Genomic DNA, 16,697 nt, shown 5'->3' with positions numbered 1-16,697 from the left:
AGGAGGGTTTAGTGCGTGCTTTCAGAGAAACTTCTAGTGAGGTGCTGTATCTAAGCGTGGTGTTTTTCCAATGGAGTAGGGACCCATTAGAAGAGTGTGAAATCAGTTTAATGGGTTACTCTTGGAATTTTTGAAAAGATATAGAGAAGAATCGAGTCTTAATGCATTGCACACAGTAAGAGTAAGCATTGTTTTGATGTTTGAGATTTTGGAGTTTGTTTATATAATTTTTAAAAACGGTGGGTCACTGTCAAAAAATTTTTAAAAACCCCGACTTACAGGTTAATAACCCAGGCTTTGGAATCAGTTGGACCTGGATTTAAGTCCCAAATCAGCATAACCTAGTTGTGTGACCTTGAGCATATTCTGTGACCTCTCAGAGTCTCTTAGTATGGCTGTAAAGTGGGGAATGTCTGCTATATTTCAGGGGTGTTATAAAGACTATATGAGGTCGCATATGTCAATCACTTTGCTCAGTGCTTGACTTATAGTAGGTGTTCAATACGCATGCTAATTGTAATTACTATTGTTGCCAACACATCAAATCCTGGCAGCTAATCTTGAGACACTGCGCTTTTCTTTTCTTTTTTAGATCTTGATGTGGAAGAGATGGAGGACTCGGAACCAAGGATTTCCAAGTGATTTCTTCCAAAGCACGAGAAACTAATTTCGTTAAGGCTGATCCGTTCTACCTGAGGTAACTAAATTTGTGTGTCTCCGAAGTCTACCTGAAAGAGGAAATGGTTTTTCTAAGGGACTGAAGGACTCCCCAGGGGCATGTGATTTGTGCCCGTGATCCACCAGGTTTGGGGATTACACAAAGTGACAATGATATTTAAGCGAATTGTTATTAAGGAGACGTGTGTAAGGCCTCTGTGACGAAGGGTGAACTAAGTGAACGAGACTCCAGGATCTGGTTTCTCCTCTCAGTTCTGCCAGTGACTGTCATGGGAGCTTCCGTAAGTCTCCTTATAGATTGCTAGCTTCTCGAGGCTGGAAGGACCGACAGACATCATTGAGGCCCAGATAGTTTAAATGACTCTTCAAGGTGACCCAGTGGGCTGGGATAGAGGCATGCCTTGAACCTGGACCTCGATTGCTTAGTCATGCAACCAGCCTCAGGGCCTGCTGTGGAGTGAGCACCGTGCTAGGCACTGAGCATAAAAGGATGAAAAGCCCGCTCCAGGACACTTGCAACTTGTGCAGACAAGTACGGACAACACAGTCCAGTAAATGCTACCTTGAGGCATATACAGATCCTCAAAGATGATGATGATAACAACTACCAGTTGTCAAGTACGTGTGTGTGTGTGTGTGTGTGTGTGTGTGTGTGTGTGTGTAAGGCAGTGTGTCATGGGATTAAGTGTTGTATTTTTAACTATTCCTATACGGTAAGGACGAATAGATGTGAAGGACTGAAAAGTAAACATGCACAGGCAGCTCATGAAGGTCTTTGCATCTCATACTATGTGTATGGTGCACATTTTATATGCAAAGCACAGTGCTAGGGCCACAGAGTGCTTGCCCTGGAGGAACTTGCAACCTAAACTCCAAAGAGACCTAGTCAGACAGGCAGTGCCTGACATTCACCCCTCCTCCACCTGCTTCTCCAGCAGCCAGAGCAGGATCCATCACAAGAAGAGTTGACATATCACAGTTCTTGCCCCTCAATGCACTTTCCCCCTTTTTTTTCAGATTTAACATATCCTTCCATTCATCTATGAAATTTACACTTTCAACTTACAAACAATAGGAAGGCCTTCTCTGAATTCATTCATTTACTTGTTCATTCAACAAGTGTTAATTGAGCTCCTCCAAGGCACTTGGATATTCAAGACCATCATGTTATTAGCCATATTCAGTCTCTTAGCAAGGATCGTTCAACAGTTAGAGGTTTTTTATTGTTAATATGCTAGAATACCAACTCCAAGAATGTTGGAGACTGATGCAGAAATAGGATTCCAACTGGATAGATAGGAAAATCTTTTCAGAAAGGAATTTCTTCTCTTTAAAATTTTGATTTTGCCATTACTCTTATCTGCTTATAGAGGCCTTTCATTTGTGCACTTAACCTGTAGGCAGAGAGGAAAACCAGTTTGGCAAGTGGGCTTTCTTTGACTCAAAATGCTGTTTTTTAGCTTTGGAGGCCACATGGCACCATGAGTGTTCAAAGTAAAGCAATTTAAGAGATACTTTCACTTAAAGGTACAAAGTTATACTAAACACTTGCAACTTGTGCCTCAGTGGATAGAGCGTCGGCCTGTGGGCCAAAGGATCCTGGGTTTGATTCCGGTCAATAGCCCGTACCTTGGTTGCGGGCTCCTCCCCAGCCCAGGCGCTGGTCAGGGCTCATGCAGGAGACAACCAATCAATGTTTCTCTCACATTGATGTTTCTTTGTCTTTCCCTCTCTCTTCCACTCTCCCTAAAAATCAACAGAAAAATATCCTCGGGTGAGGATTAACAACAACAAAAATTACAAAGTTAGAGATAGTGCCAATAATTGCATTAAGCAACAGAAATCAAATTGTAAGTCTTGAATGCTACTTGTAGTACACTTAAGCTCCAAATAGAACAAACGAGATGTTGAATGTAAATGTGCTTTGCAAACTTTTAGGAGTCCTATCAATGAAATGCAGCAAATCCCCCTTGAGTAATTGCTATGAGTGTGGCACTGTGCTAGAGAGAACGGAGGATTCAGCATCAAAAAGATCTGGTTCCTTCCCTCTCAGACTGCTTGTGTGTGTGTTTGATATGTTCTTACTGATTTCAGAGAGAGGAAGGGAGAGAGAAAGAGAAACATCAATGGGGATTGAGCCTAAAACCCAGGCATGTATTCTGATTGGGAATGGAACCGTGACCTCCTGGTTCATGAGTCGACGCTCAACCACTGAGCCACAGGGGCTGGGCCTGTCAGACAGTTTTGTAGGTGAGGAAATAAAATACACAAAAATAACTGCATGGTAAATGCCAAAAATATATCTATATTGGTGATTTGAAGAGAAAGAGGTCCTCTGGGAGTCAGGGGACTCTTTTTTGAGGGAAAAAAAACAACACATTTAAGCAAGTCCTTGAAGAATGTGGTTTCCATCAAAGAGATGAGGAGGAGGCATTTGAATAGTAAAGCACGGAGCGTATTCAGGGAAAGGTAATACTGGTCTATGGAGGCATTTGGTGGGAAATACAACTGGAGAACATTTGGTACCAAATGATACTGGTCTTGAATGCCAAGCTAGGAAATATGAGTGGGTTAACCAGTAGGAGACATTGAAGATATTTGGACAGTGGAGTATCATGGCTGCACATGAGGAGTGTCCTTGTGGTAGCTGTGGGGACATCGGGAGGAACGGCAGGGCAGAGACTAGAGACAGGAAGACCAGTTAGAAAGGATGGGGGAAGGCCTGAAATGGGTGATGGCAGTGAAATGGGAAAGGAACTGATGCAAAAGGAAGAATTGATACAATCTGCCATCTCAGTAGAGAAGAAACAACTAACGCCAACAGATTTCCAGAGCAGTGATACCTGTGGAAGGAGCATGGAGGGAGGTGAGGGGCTGTGCTTTGGAGGTGCTGAGTTTGAAGTGTTGGAGTATGGCATCCCCCGGACAGATGGGGGTTTTATGCTCCAGAGGAAGGCCGGGGCTAGTTTGGCAGTCCTTGCAATATAAATAAGTCAAGAGGTGGGAGAAGAGATTGTTTTCAGAAAGACTATCTGGAGGCAGAAGTTGAGGATGGAGCCTTATGAGAAAAGAAGGAAGGACCTAGACAGGCTCTAGAGAGAATTTTGGCAAAAGAGCAAGGAAGAACCACGGGAGAACATGACCCCGTAAGCCAGCAGAAGGAGGTTTCCCAGTGGAGGGGACCTGGAGTGTCAGATGCTGGAGCGGGGGGGGGGGGGGGGGGGGGGGAATGGTCATTGGGGTCATTGGATTGACACGTGCTAGATCACGTTTGTTGGCGTTTTCCTTTGTAAGGTAATACGACTTACAGAATGAATATGAAGATGTTTCATTTGCAAAAAATTTTGTAGCTTGAGCAAACCAAGAATCGCTGTTAAATTTGACCCTAGCAAGCCTCAAAACACACTTCTGATTACTAACATTCAGGCTGTTAAATGTGGTTTTTATAGTAGTCATACCCTTTATTCTGTTGTCAGCAGATAGACCAAAGAATATTCGTTGATATTGTATTGTAAGTTCTTTAAAACTACATTTCTGTTGATGCAAAAAAAGTTCTAAAAATAGTTTAATTCCTATGCCTTTTTACCATATGGCTATCTTATGACGTGTGTGTGTGTGTGTGTGTGTGTGTGTGTGTGTGTGTGTGTGATTTCAAAGGCACATGAGCTTAATACAATGGAATGAGAAGACTGGGTCAGATAAATCTAGTTTCACAACCGTGCTGGTCCCTATCCCAGGCTTGTGACTTCAGAAAAGTTACTCTGTCTAAGCCTTAACTTTTTTCATTCATAACTCAAATAGGATTATTTTGAAGATTGAGTAATATGCCATAATTTGGTCAAGAGCTATACTATCATAGGCAGTTAGTAAATGTTGATTCCCTTCCCTTGACAGCCTTCTGTGTGTATGCAAATTTCTGCATAATGTGCATCTATACACAAAGCCTTATCTTTATGACTCATTTTAATGTGTTAGTTTTATCATAGAAAGAGCATACCTCCCACCACACTAATCTATCCTGGGATAGTTCAGGTGGATTACAGTTTAATATGGATAAGAATCAACCTAAGGAACTTGCTAAAATGTAGGTTTCCAGAGAGATTCTGATTTAGTCGATTTAGGGTGGGTGGGGCCCCTGGGAATTTTCATTTTAAAGGATCACTGCTGTGATGAATATTAACAAATGCCAATTGCTAGGAAGGGATAAACTTGAGACTTGATATGCTGATTACAACTCCAATTTCTATTAGAGACGTTCTGTACTTAAAAGTTCTATATTTGTATCATAATGTTTATGGATTATATCTGTAATAAGATAAACACGAACAGACCCCAGATAATCAAGGAATGGAGGGGCCCCGTGGTGCGGGTGGGACTGGCCTGGGCCCACCGGCGCCACCCCGCCTCTTCCGGGCCACCGGCTCTTGGCCCTCGCAGCTGCTGCAGCTTTGTCCAGAAGGACATTCGGAAGACATCCAGTCTAATTAGTATATTACCCTTTTGTTAGTATAGATGGCAGCAACATTGTACAGTCATACCACTAAAACATTTTAGTGCATTTATCTATCTGACTCTGTCTTCTGGTCAATAAACATCTGTCATTATATCATAGTTCCCTCATTCTCTGCATCTTGGGATCATGTAATTTTGAAGCTAGTTCATGTTGTTCATCTATCCCAACCTCATTTTATGAGATGAGAAAATAATTATTTCCCTCCTAGTCCTTGCTCTCTGCTTACTCACAAGAAAAGGTTGAGGCATACATATATGTTTGGTGTCTAAGCTATGTATGGAAGATGTAAAACCTGTTTACTTGTATATATTGAATTGTGTTTTATGCTTCTTGTACACGTTTGAAAAATCAGATGACTTAATGGGAATATATTTATTAAAACGATACTGAATCATTTTATAATGTTGTTGGCATCCGTTGATGGTTTGTTTCTCTTGGAAGAGGATGCCAGTGGCCTGGAGCTTTGCCTAGAAACAGGGTTTCTCTGTCTATACCCATAGCTCCTGAGAGGAGAAGACAGACTGACGTTCATGGAGTCGGCTCTGCACCTTGTGTGCATTATCCCAGCCATCTTATTAGAAACTCAGGATAACTGGGTGTGGTGGACTCGAGGCGGAGAGGCTCAGTGATGCGGCCAATGTTGTCGAGATTTTCACACCCTGGGTTTTATCTGACTCCAAAGTCCTACCTCTTCTCTCCACACCCGGGTGGTTTCCCCAGCCACATACTGAGAGTATGCGCAGTAGGTCATTGTTTCTGGTTTTAGGTTAGAGACTTAGAGACCCTTGTCTCTGGTGTTATTCTAAGCTCAGATTTTTTTACAAGGAGCAAGTGGAGCGGAGGTATTGTGCAGACTTGAATCTGTCCAGTAAATATCAACTCTCTGTGCCAGGTACCAGAGCAGGACCCCACCCTCGTGGGGCCTCCTATATCTCCCTCACAGGCCCTTATCTACCACCTAGGTGCTGCTGCAAGCTTTTCTTATGGTCAGAATACTAACGGATTTCTGCACTGATAAGATCAGCCAGTTTGTGTCTCTCTAGAGCTGTTGCTGTCCCTGTGCCTGTCTAAATGTTCCGAGTGGCCAGGCCAGTTGAAAGTTTAAGAGAGTTCCCTGAGGTATTGCCCAGAGGTGTTCGGGAAGGGTTTTGTCGGTTACCCTCTGAGGCCCTGGGGAGGGCGGTGAAAAGTCCTCTGTGTGAGAGAGCAGCCTGGAGGCCTGGACTTGCTCCCTTGCCCCATCTGCAACGTTGGGAAAGAAAGTCGAGGAATTTTGCTGGCTTGGTTTCCTCACCTGTCACCATAGGTTTGGCTCAATGATGGCTAAGGTTCCTTCCAGCAGTGCTTCCTTTCCTCTCCAGCAGAAAAAGCAGATAAAATCCACATCTGAGGCCTTCTGTGGTCCCCATTTCAGGATTTCCTCTGACTGTCCTCATGGATGCCCTACTTAGCTGGGAGTCCATCAAAAGGTAGCAAAATGGGAGGTAGGAAATCATGGTTTTCACACGTTATGGCTACAAAGAACCTGAGACATAAACCTCCTCACATTCCAGACTGGGAAGTGGGAGTCCCGGGAAGTCATAGGACTTGTTCAAGGTCACACCGTTACTGGGCAACTGGGAGCAGAACCCAGTGTCCTGTACCCAGTCCCGTACGCTCTGCAGAAACTGTCCTAAGGCAGGTTATCAGGAGAGCGGGAGGTGGCCGCCTGCAAGCAGAGCTTAAAGGGACTGCCTGTCCCGCTGGAGAGGGCTTCTAGCAGCCACAGTGCATGATGCAGACTTCCATCCTGCTGAACCGCTGAAACTCTGGGATGGTTGCCATTTAAGGCGGTAAAGAAAAGGTCTTTTAAACTGGGAGTAGCAGAAGGCTCTTTCCTATTTTGTTAAAGCATTTTTTCTTTCATTTAAATGAAAATTACTAAGCCATACACTAATTGTGGAAGGAATTAAACATTCTCAGGGAGGGGGAGGAAGAAGACCCAGCTTGCACAACCCAGCTTGCTGGCTACTTCCTTGAGCCATGTTCAGCCTGGGGTGCGTTTTTCATGAGAAATTCAGTGACGGTTTACCTCCTGGAGGGGCATCCTGGGGCTATTTCAGCAGCGGTGAAGGCATGCTGTGTGCTAGCCAGGTGGAGATGAGCTGTCACTTCCTGCTTTGTGCGTTAACTAGTGTTTCTAGGCCCCGTTTTGTTTGTGTTCTTCTTCCTGTTCCCGAGTCAGAACAACTTTTGGTTATTTGTAGAGTTGATTACAGTTAGATCAGAAGGCCAGCAATTCAGTAAGCACAGAGCTGAATGTATTACCTTACTAGGCATGAGAGGCTCACGTTCAAACTTGGAGGTTTCTGATTAGCTCTAATAGGACGTTGGTTCGCTCCTAGACCAAAGTGAGATTTCCTTTTTACAAACCTACTCAGCATTCTGGTCTATCCCTGCTTTATGCTGGTTTATCTGGCCCTGTAGTCCCTGCCATGAACTCGGAGAGCAGTTTCTTGGGGGCTCACTGCTGGGAGCAATGTCACAGTGGCCACAGTCACCCCTGCGGCCTGGGTGCCTGTGGTGTGTTCTGCCCTTTGCTTGGACTTATGCGAGTTCCACCTCTGCCTTAATGGGAGAAGAAGGGAGGACCATTTTGCGGAAGCAGAAAGCACTAGGATAGACGGAAAAAGCGATGACGTGGCAGTGAAATGAAGCCCCGGATGGGGTTTTACTCACACGTTAGAGCAATTCTGGAGTTTCTTAAGCCACTACATGCTGTAGGTTGACTTTGCACAGAAGCACCATAAATTTCCCGAGAGAACATTTTTTTTCCCCTAAATGAATATAGACTACAAAGTGAGTTTCTCATTGTCCAAGTTAGAGTATATGGGGCATTGATCGATGTCTGAATTCAGGGACCCGTTTTCTAAGTCTGTTCTGGCCCACAGCAGTCTAGGTGGCTTTCAGTAACATACGTCATCACACAAGTGTTAATGTACAAGCTGGTTATCAGTAACATGTGTCATTCCTATGGATGGAGTACAGAAGGAATATGGGGTAAGTTTTATCTATGTCACACACGCACACAGGGAGGTGGCTACCTAAGTGGTCAAGTCTGACCCTTAATATGTCACTCTAAAATTATAAACTTATAAACTAGAAAATTATTACTATTACACTCATCCTATTTGTTGTATATGTATATATTTTTAATCCTCATCCATGGATATGTTTTTATTTTTGTTTTGTTTTTTATTGATTTGAGAGAGAGAGACATCGATTGGTTGCCTGCTGTACGCACCCTGACCAGGAATTGAACCTGCAACCTTTTGGTGTATAAGATGGTGCTTCAACCAACTGAGTCACCTGGCCAGGATCTGTTTGTTGTATATTTAATATTCCTAATATTTGTTTTTTATTTTGACATTTAAAAATAACCAAGAGCTTTTTGCCACATCCGACTGATCTATTTTAATACTTTCTTCCCTATTTAATGATACGAGTTTCTGATAAGATGATTTGCACTTCTGTATTTTAGGAAATACTTTTTGAGGTCTTTTTTTCTTTCTTTCTTTTATTAAGTTTGAATGGGAGTCTTACCTCCGAACCCAGCAGCTACCTTACTTTTAAAATGACCTCTTTGCCCCCCAGGAGTTTCCCTGAGCAGGGAGGATAAAAGTGGGGTGATTAGTCACTGTGGCGTTCAGCAAACCCTTTGGAGACCATGATTTATGTTTCTGGTCGGGGGGGAGGATGGGGGGGCGGGACGGGAGTTATCGCTGTCCCTAGATAATGACTCTTGTGAAAGGTAAGTGGCCTGTATTCCCAGAGAGTCCATCCAGTGCCCTGTTGGTTGTATTCAGTTTCCAGAACCGGGGGCCATTTTCTGTGAGTTTGAATCCCCGTGTGGAGCTCCTCCCACTGTGGCGTCTGAGTGTTTGTTTTCTAAAATGAAAGCACAAGCAGAAACTCGAGCTGTTCTACAGAACAGCCTGTTCTTTAGATTTTTTCAGGTCAGTATATTTAAAGCCTAATTTTTCTAAACAGCCTGTTGTGTGTGTTTATCTGCAGTGGGTTTGGATTTGTTTGGTGAATTTTTACTTTTTAAAATCTAAACAACTTATTATGTCATTGCTCCCTGGTCCTCCTGCCCCCAGATAATTTCACTCTAACACAGGTGAACAGGGTAACTGTTTGGACACCTGACTAGGGCCAGAAATCGTCTTTTCGTTTTAATTACATTTGTTTTGGGGTAAAGTTGTCAAAAGCTAACTGGAACTTTAATATTCTTCCCTCTCCCCGCCCAAGCACTTACCCCGTCGATTTCTTTTGTCTAAACCAGTGGTCATCAAATTGCGGCTCTCGAGCCACATGCGGCTCGCAAGCCGCGGTTTGCCGCTCTGTTGACTAATGAGTTTGCCGACCACTGGTCTAAACCATTGTGCGTCCATTTGTGTGGCCAGCTGGAGCTTTTGCAGCATTTTCACGCTAGGAAAGCTGTTGTGCTTCTAATTGTCCGTCAGACCTACCTGGGCTGCTTGACAGCTCTGCCAGTCACCTGCATCTCCTGACCCCTAGGCAGGGTGGCTGTCTCACATTCCTGGGCTGCCTCAGCCGCAAGGCCACGCCTGGCCTCCCTCCAGAGATTGCAGTTTTGCCAGCAGTGGCTTCAAACTGGAAAAATGGGAGGTGGAAGAGACGTGATGGAAAACACGGGAGGAGGAATGGTGGAAAACGGGAGAAGGAAGTGCGTGGACAAGGAGAGCATGTACGTGGACTCAGGTGACTATAGGAGAGCCCAGGCTCATAGAAATGATCTCTGTACATTTTGCAGCTGGAGCCAGGTGGGAAGCTGCTGCAAATGGAGGGCCGTTTGCTGACAGTGTGGGAGGGGACAAGGCAGAACCGGCAGCCTTTCTCCAAGGGGTCCCCACCAGCACGAGATGTTAGGCTGCGCTCCATACCAAGCTGTGCGCCCTCTACCCCCCATCCTACGTCCCTAGAGCAGAATTTACTTCCTCGGGTTGGCCACCATTGTCCGCTTCTCGAAGATTCCCCGAGGACATTGGTGATCTTGGTGGGTGCATTTCATTGTGTTGACCCCATTGTTTGAAGTCCCAACTACCAGGTAGTCCATGCTCCAATTCTGTGATCTAGTTTCTGGAATTGTTGTTGCGTGTCGCAATGATGGAGCGTGATGTCAACTCGGAATGCTCTGACCGAGCAAGCAGCTACTGAGAAAGGTCTGTGCATTCTCAGCGATTGCTGCTTTTCTCGTTGCATCACCTGCTAATGATGAAGATGGGACCCTCCTTTAAAAATGAGAGCTGCGTGCCTCTGGGAGGAGGAGTTTGATTTTTTGGAGTGCTGATTAGGAGTTGAGTATCATTTCCTTCTCAAAGCTTGAGCTGACTCCGTCGTTAAAGTGACTTTTGAAGCAAAGTGAAGAGCTTGGTATTTGCCCCTCTGCCTCCTAGGATTCATATATTAAGAAATGTTCCACACGGCAATGAACAGCTGGTGGGGTCCTGAAGAACTGTTATATGGTTGTTTTGAAAGCTTGAGTACTTATACCTCATCATTTACATTTTAGGGGAACAATGAATCATTGTATAGATATTGAAATGTTACAAGCAGAACAAAACTTATAAATGATTTATTCTTATGTTATTATAGATTAGAGTCTGAAATTCAGATACATTACAGGGACAGGAAGGTGACATGAATGTTCAATGTGGGCTGGGTATGAGAGGAAAGAGTGATTAGAATGTGGCAAACCGGAGGAGATGAAATTTTAGAAAAATAATGTGGGGCTGAGTGAAACAGGTCAGCAGTTGACAGTTACAGAGTTACACCATCTGACTCAATCCACCAGTCTGGATTTCCTCAGTGGCAGCCTGCCCAGTCTTTTCCCGCCGAGTGTTGGGTTTGACGATCTCCAAGACCCGGCCCAAGGAAAAGTCGTAGCAAATAAAGAAGCCACTTTGGATATAAACCATGTTCATCTCATCCAGGCAAAGTGATTTGTCAGTCGAGTCAGCAGCAAAACACAGCATGTATGTCCAAGGACACCTGGGAGACACCTGGAAAGAATCAGACATAGCCTTGATTAAGCTGCCCAGGGCTGAGTGTGCCCATCCTAGGATGGAACAGAGGAGCCCACCAAAGGAAGCGCTCCCTATGCGGGCATGTCACTCCCAAGGCAGCTGAATGGAGCCAAGCCCACAGAGGCTAACCAGGATGGCACTAAAAGGCAGCAGGCATATCTTAATATACCTGGTCTGTGTATTGACCTGTTTGGCCCAAGGATGCTTTCTGGAATATCAAGCACTTAGAACTTGCTAACTAGTCCTGGACTGGGACAATGTGAGAATCGTCCTCTCTCTCTCTGGTGACACTTGATTGACCTTCTGCACATCCTGGAATTTGTAATATGTTTCCTTTTTTTCTAAACATCTTTTAACCACTCCCATTTTCCTCAGCTCTCTTGGTGCTAAGGGAGTCATAATGTCTGTAAAGCACGTAACCCAGGGCCTGGCACGTGGAAAGTGCTCAGTAAATATTAGCTTTTGTTGTCATTGGCATCATCATCACCATTATAGCTATCATTTCACCAGCAGGTAAGGAACTCTGGTTTCCTCCCCCCTGACTTAAATGAAGATGGGCCACACATACCTGGCCCACTGTGTCAGAAAATGCACTTACAATCAATCCCCAGCTGACTCTTGCATGTTAATATTCGGGGAGCTCTGCTCTGGATGCTGTGGTCAAACACAGAGACAGACTGGCCTAGAGACTGGTCCTTGCAGATTGCTAGCTAAGGGGTGCTTTGGGACAGTGTTTGTGGGTAGGGGTTAGGGGTGTGCCCTTTACATTATACTGTAGGGACATATGATGAAATCACTAGGAATCTGATTCTGAAAGCTGTTGTCTCCTGCCTGTGACTTTAACTTCAACATAGAACCTGATTCCTTTCCACCCTCTCCCTACCCACTGGCCTTCTGGCCTGCAAACCTTGTTGCCAAGCAGGGCAATTCCTTTGTGAGAGGAAAGAAGACCTTTGCAAGTCTGGGAACTGACAAATAATTATACTGTAGGACTTTAATGGTAGTACATGAATCAATGTAAAAATGAGGGGCAATCCACTCTCAGTGAAGATTTGGGGCCGCTAGTGGGTGGGTGGTAAGAAGGGAGGTGTAACATTGGTGACCAAAAATATTGCCTGCACCTAAGGAAACAATTTGAAAGACAAAAATAGCCATTCCCATGCTACCACAGTGAATTGTCTGGACCGGAAGCTGCTGGGTGGTGAGGAGGAAGTGTCCACAGTATCTTAAGGATGAAATCCTAACTTCATATAAAATTAATTTAGTTTAGAAAGTGAATTAACTAAAAGCCTTTTCAACCCTTCAAAGCTCTCACCTAGCCCTGGCCAGTGGGGCTCAGTGGTTGGAGCGTCACCCCTCTCACCAAAGGGTCGAGGGTTCGATTCCTGGTAAAGGGCACGTACCTGAGTTGCAGGTCCACTCCCTGTTCCCAGTGGGGGCATGTGCAGGAGGCAACTAGTCTCTATTTCTCTTTCTCCCCCCCTCCCTGCCTTTCTTCTACTCTGAAAAGCAATGGGAAAAATATCCTCAGGTGAGGATTTAAAAAAAAAAGCTCTCCCCTATATTTTGAGGGTAACATAGTCTAGCATTTTGTTAATTTAGATTGTGGTCATTGTTTACATCCCACATATAGTACATTCTATGTGCCTGAGACTTAGACGTGTAGCCGTGGGTCTGAGTAGTCCTGAATTGCTCTCTCCCCCTTTCTTCCTCTCTCCCTGCCACTGTCAGGGAGCTTAGCTTAGACCTCTGCATCCTCATCCCCTCTCACACTCATCCAGATGAACTGCTGCCATGGTGGTTGAATGGTGGCCATCCCAAAAGATAGGTCCCAACGCTATGAATGTGACCTTATTTGGAAAAAAAAGGCTTTTGCAGAGGTAAGTTAGTTAAGGATCGTGAGATGAGTCCATTCTGGATTATGGGGCGGGCCCTGTGAGAAACACACAGAGGAAAGACACATACCGAGGAGAAGGCCATGTGGAGATGGAGGCAGAGATGGGCGTTGTGCAGCCATGAGCCAAGGAACTCCTGGATCCACCAGGAGCACGGCCCTGCAGGCACCTTGACTTTGGACTTCTGGCCTCCAGAACTGTGCGAGAATAACTTTGTGTTGTTCTGAGTCACCAAGCTCATGGCAATGTGTTATGGCAGCCGCAGGAAACTGATACGGTGTCCAAACCTAGCCTTGATTCTGAAGCGCCTGGGAACTTGCTACTCCTGGCTGTTCCGATTCAGCCAGTCTGGGGTGGCACCCAGAAACTAAATTTTTTTTCTCAATTACAGTTTACAGTCAATATTATTTTGTATTAGTTTCAGGTGTACAGCATAGTGGGTAGACAATCACATACTTTACAAAGTGATCCCCCCAATATTTCAAGTACGCACCTGGCACCATACAAGTTATTACAATATTATTGACCATATTCTCTATGCTATACGTTACATCCCCTGACTGTTTTGTAACTACCAATTTGCGATTCTTAATCCCTTCAACTTTTTCACCCAACCCCCCAATCCCTCTCCCATCTGGCAGCCATCAGTCTGTTCTCTGTATGAGTCTGTTTCTGTTTCGTTCGTTTATTTTGTTTTTAGATTCCACATATAAGTGAAATTATACAGTATTTGTCTTTCGCTGTTTGACTTATTTCTCTTATGCTCCCTGTCTTTCAAGACTCAGTTCCACCTCTTTTCTCTGACCCTTTCCCCGAACTCAGTTTAAGCTGCCTCTCGCTAGAGCGTTTCAGACATTAGGGAGGGGCTGTTAAGTCTGCTTGTCTGTTTTCTCCCCTGGACTGTGGACTCCAGAGATTGCTGGATGTGGGAAGAACTAAAGAATTACAGGCCAAGGGGATGAAATAGTTGTTCTGCTTTTCTGAGTTATTGGACCTTGCTACCTTATACCTCATCAGACACTTGTTAAGAAAACAAAAGTACTTGGTTTGAATGAATATAATGAAGATGTAGTAGTAGTATACAGTGGTCATATGTATGTTTGTGAGTAATACCATTAATTGAACATTTGATAGCTAAAGTCTTGATAGTCATTGCTTCATCTAAGTACGACAGTAATCATCTCAGGAGTCATTCCCATTTTACAGCGTGAATGCAGCACCATGCTGTGCAGTCGGGCAACGCAGGACGGCAGAGTTCACAAAGTGGAATGCGCAGATGATCACCTAGCCAGCAGTGTGTTAACGGTGAATAGACTGGTCAGGAAAAATCGGTTTTATTGGTAAAAAAAAAAAAAAAAATACCTAATGATATATAGGTGCTTGGTTTTTTTTTTTGGTTTTTTTTTTTTTTGAATGGCAAATACAAATACATTTATGGCATGAAATTTGCATAAAACAAGCACAACCATAAAACATCAAAGGATGAGATTGGTGACTTATGTCTCCTAACATGTGAAATCACATAAATGTGGCCTCCTTTAAGTGCGCTGAGAAAAGTTTGTGACCCAAAGTCACAAGACCAGGGGTGGAAACCCAGCCCTGCCAACGACAAGCTATGTGTGTTTGGGGTTTTGGCTTCGTTTCTCTGAGCCTCAGTGTCTTCATCTTTGAAATGGAAATATTTCACAGTCCATAGGGGTGTTGTGGGAAAGAAAATGAGATGGTGTGCATGCAAATAATTTGTAAATGGTAGAGGGTTAAACAGGAATTAAAGGACAGGTGTTCATGAGGTAGAAAATGTAATGGTGTGCATGAAAGTGATTTGTAAATGGTAGAGGGTTAAGCCGGAATAAGGACAGGTGTTCGTGAGGTAGAAAATGCACTGGTGTGCATGAAAGTGATTTGTAAATGGTAGAGGGTTAAGCAGGAATAAGGACAGGTACTCTTGCTTTTGTTTGGTGCTTGGGTCCAAGAAATTGGCCTTGGGGAAGGTGATGTTCTGGGGACGTGGATGTGGGTACTGGGCCACTGCAGACTGTCTGAACTCCCTGCTGAGGTAGGGCACGATGATGCTGGGATAAGAACCCCAGAAAAACAAACAGCATGAGCTAGTTAGGGACGATGCAGGGATGGAGAAGAATGGTCAGAAAATTAGAGGCTTGCTGTGCTTCCTGAAGCAATAGTAAGAGAGAATGTAACTAGTCAGGGGTTAGATCCGGTCACCTGTGACCAAGGACCAGCCGGAGGACCACAGTCAGCTCCTGGGAACTTGACATCTTGTTCTTTTACTCTTAGGTTATTCCCAGTCATTTTGTTTTCAGCAGCTCTTACGTTTCCCGGATCTCAGTGCAAGCGCTCACTCACCCCGTGGTCTCAGCTTCTCCATCCCAAACATATGAATGTATTGACATGGCCCCAGCTGCTCCTCACAGGGCCACTTCCTGCTAATGTGGATTCAACCCCCTCCCTCTTTAAAGATGAAACCAAGGCTTTATTTTTTTATTCTAACCGGTTTAAAAATATTTTCCAAGTTGTCATTAGTATAACAGTCTTGATCTTGAAATAATGAACTGAGTGGGAGGTGAGCATAGAGAACAGTCATGCCTTTTTGTCACAGACATCACCATCCTAATCTTACCTGGAAGTTTCTAGAGCAGAAATCAGCATAACGTGTCGAAGGAGTCAGTAGATATATTTTAAGATAGAATTGACATTGTAAACCTTCCATCAGACTGGAGGTAATGGACTCAATGGACTTGATAAAATTTAACCAGAATAGAGAAGGGAGTTTTTGAGTTTCGGTTAAAAATTTCAGCCTTGTTAGATCGGAAGTGAAGGAGGAAAAAGAAAACAAGGGGAGCAGGGAGCCAGCCATTGGAGGAGGATGGTATAGGAAGGCGTGTGGAACCAGAAGTCTAGACACATGTTTTGGTCACACACGGAATCTTAGGCAAGTCATTTAACTTCTCTGTGCTTTAATTTTCTCATCTCGGAAATGAAAGGATTGGAATAAAAAAACCTGTAAAGTTCCTTTTGTCAGTAACATTCTTTTTACCAGGGAACAGTTGAAGGAATTTGCGATGCGTAGCCCAGGGTATGAATAAGCAGAGTAAACTTTCAAAGGGGTGTTGTGTGGCAGAGGTGACTGTTCAGGGCGCCTTGATTGTTCCCAGTGAATACTGCTCCTCTAAGGAGGAAATTCCCGCACTGGGTGGAGTGGCCCCCACCCCAGATCTGAAGAATCTCTAGAATCCATTTATGGCAAATCAAGACGAGTTAGAGTGCACGCTCCACTAACAAGCACGCTCTTTGCTCCTTGTTATCGAAAACACCCGATGTCTGTTTATTTGGAAGTGGTGCTTACTCATCTGCCCATGTTGAGAATGAATTCGGGGACTGGATTCCCGGTTCCATGGAACGTAAGAGCATTTCTTTGTGTGGGCTCAGCACCATCTGGTGGGCTCAGCACCATCTTGTGGGCTGGAATGGGCTGTGGCCCTCCAACGTAAAGGAACCAGAAAA

General features: G+C 44.4%; 1 protein-coding gene across 10 annotated transcripts in view; it reads left to right on the top strand.

Annotated features, from left to right (window-relative positions):
• ZBTB38 (zinc finger and BTB domain containing 38) overlaps positions 1-16,697 on the top strand; it is a 72,000-nt gene that overhangs the window by 33,436 nt on the left and 21,867 nt on the right. For all 10 annotated transcript variants that reach the window (XM_080674615.1, XM_080674616.1, XM_080674614.1 and 7 more), the window contains one exon: positions 593-697. The gene's annotated coding sequence lies outside the window, so the exon portion shown is untranslated. The remainder of the gene's footprint in view (positions 1-592; positions 698-16,697) is intronic.

Source organism: Plecotus auritus (genome assembly GCF_963455305.1).
Source record: "Plecotus auritus genome assembly, chromosome: 6".
Taxonomy (NCBI): Eukaryota; Metazoa; Chordata; class Mammalia; order Chiroptera; family Vespertilionidae; genus Plecotus; species Plecotus auritus.
Note: the sequence above shows the minus strand (reverse complement) of the source record. Positions and strands in the feature narration are given on the sequence as shown.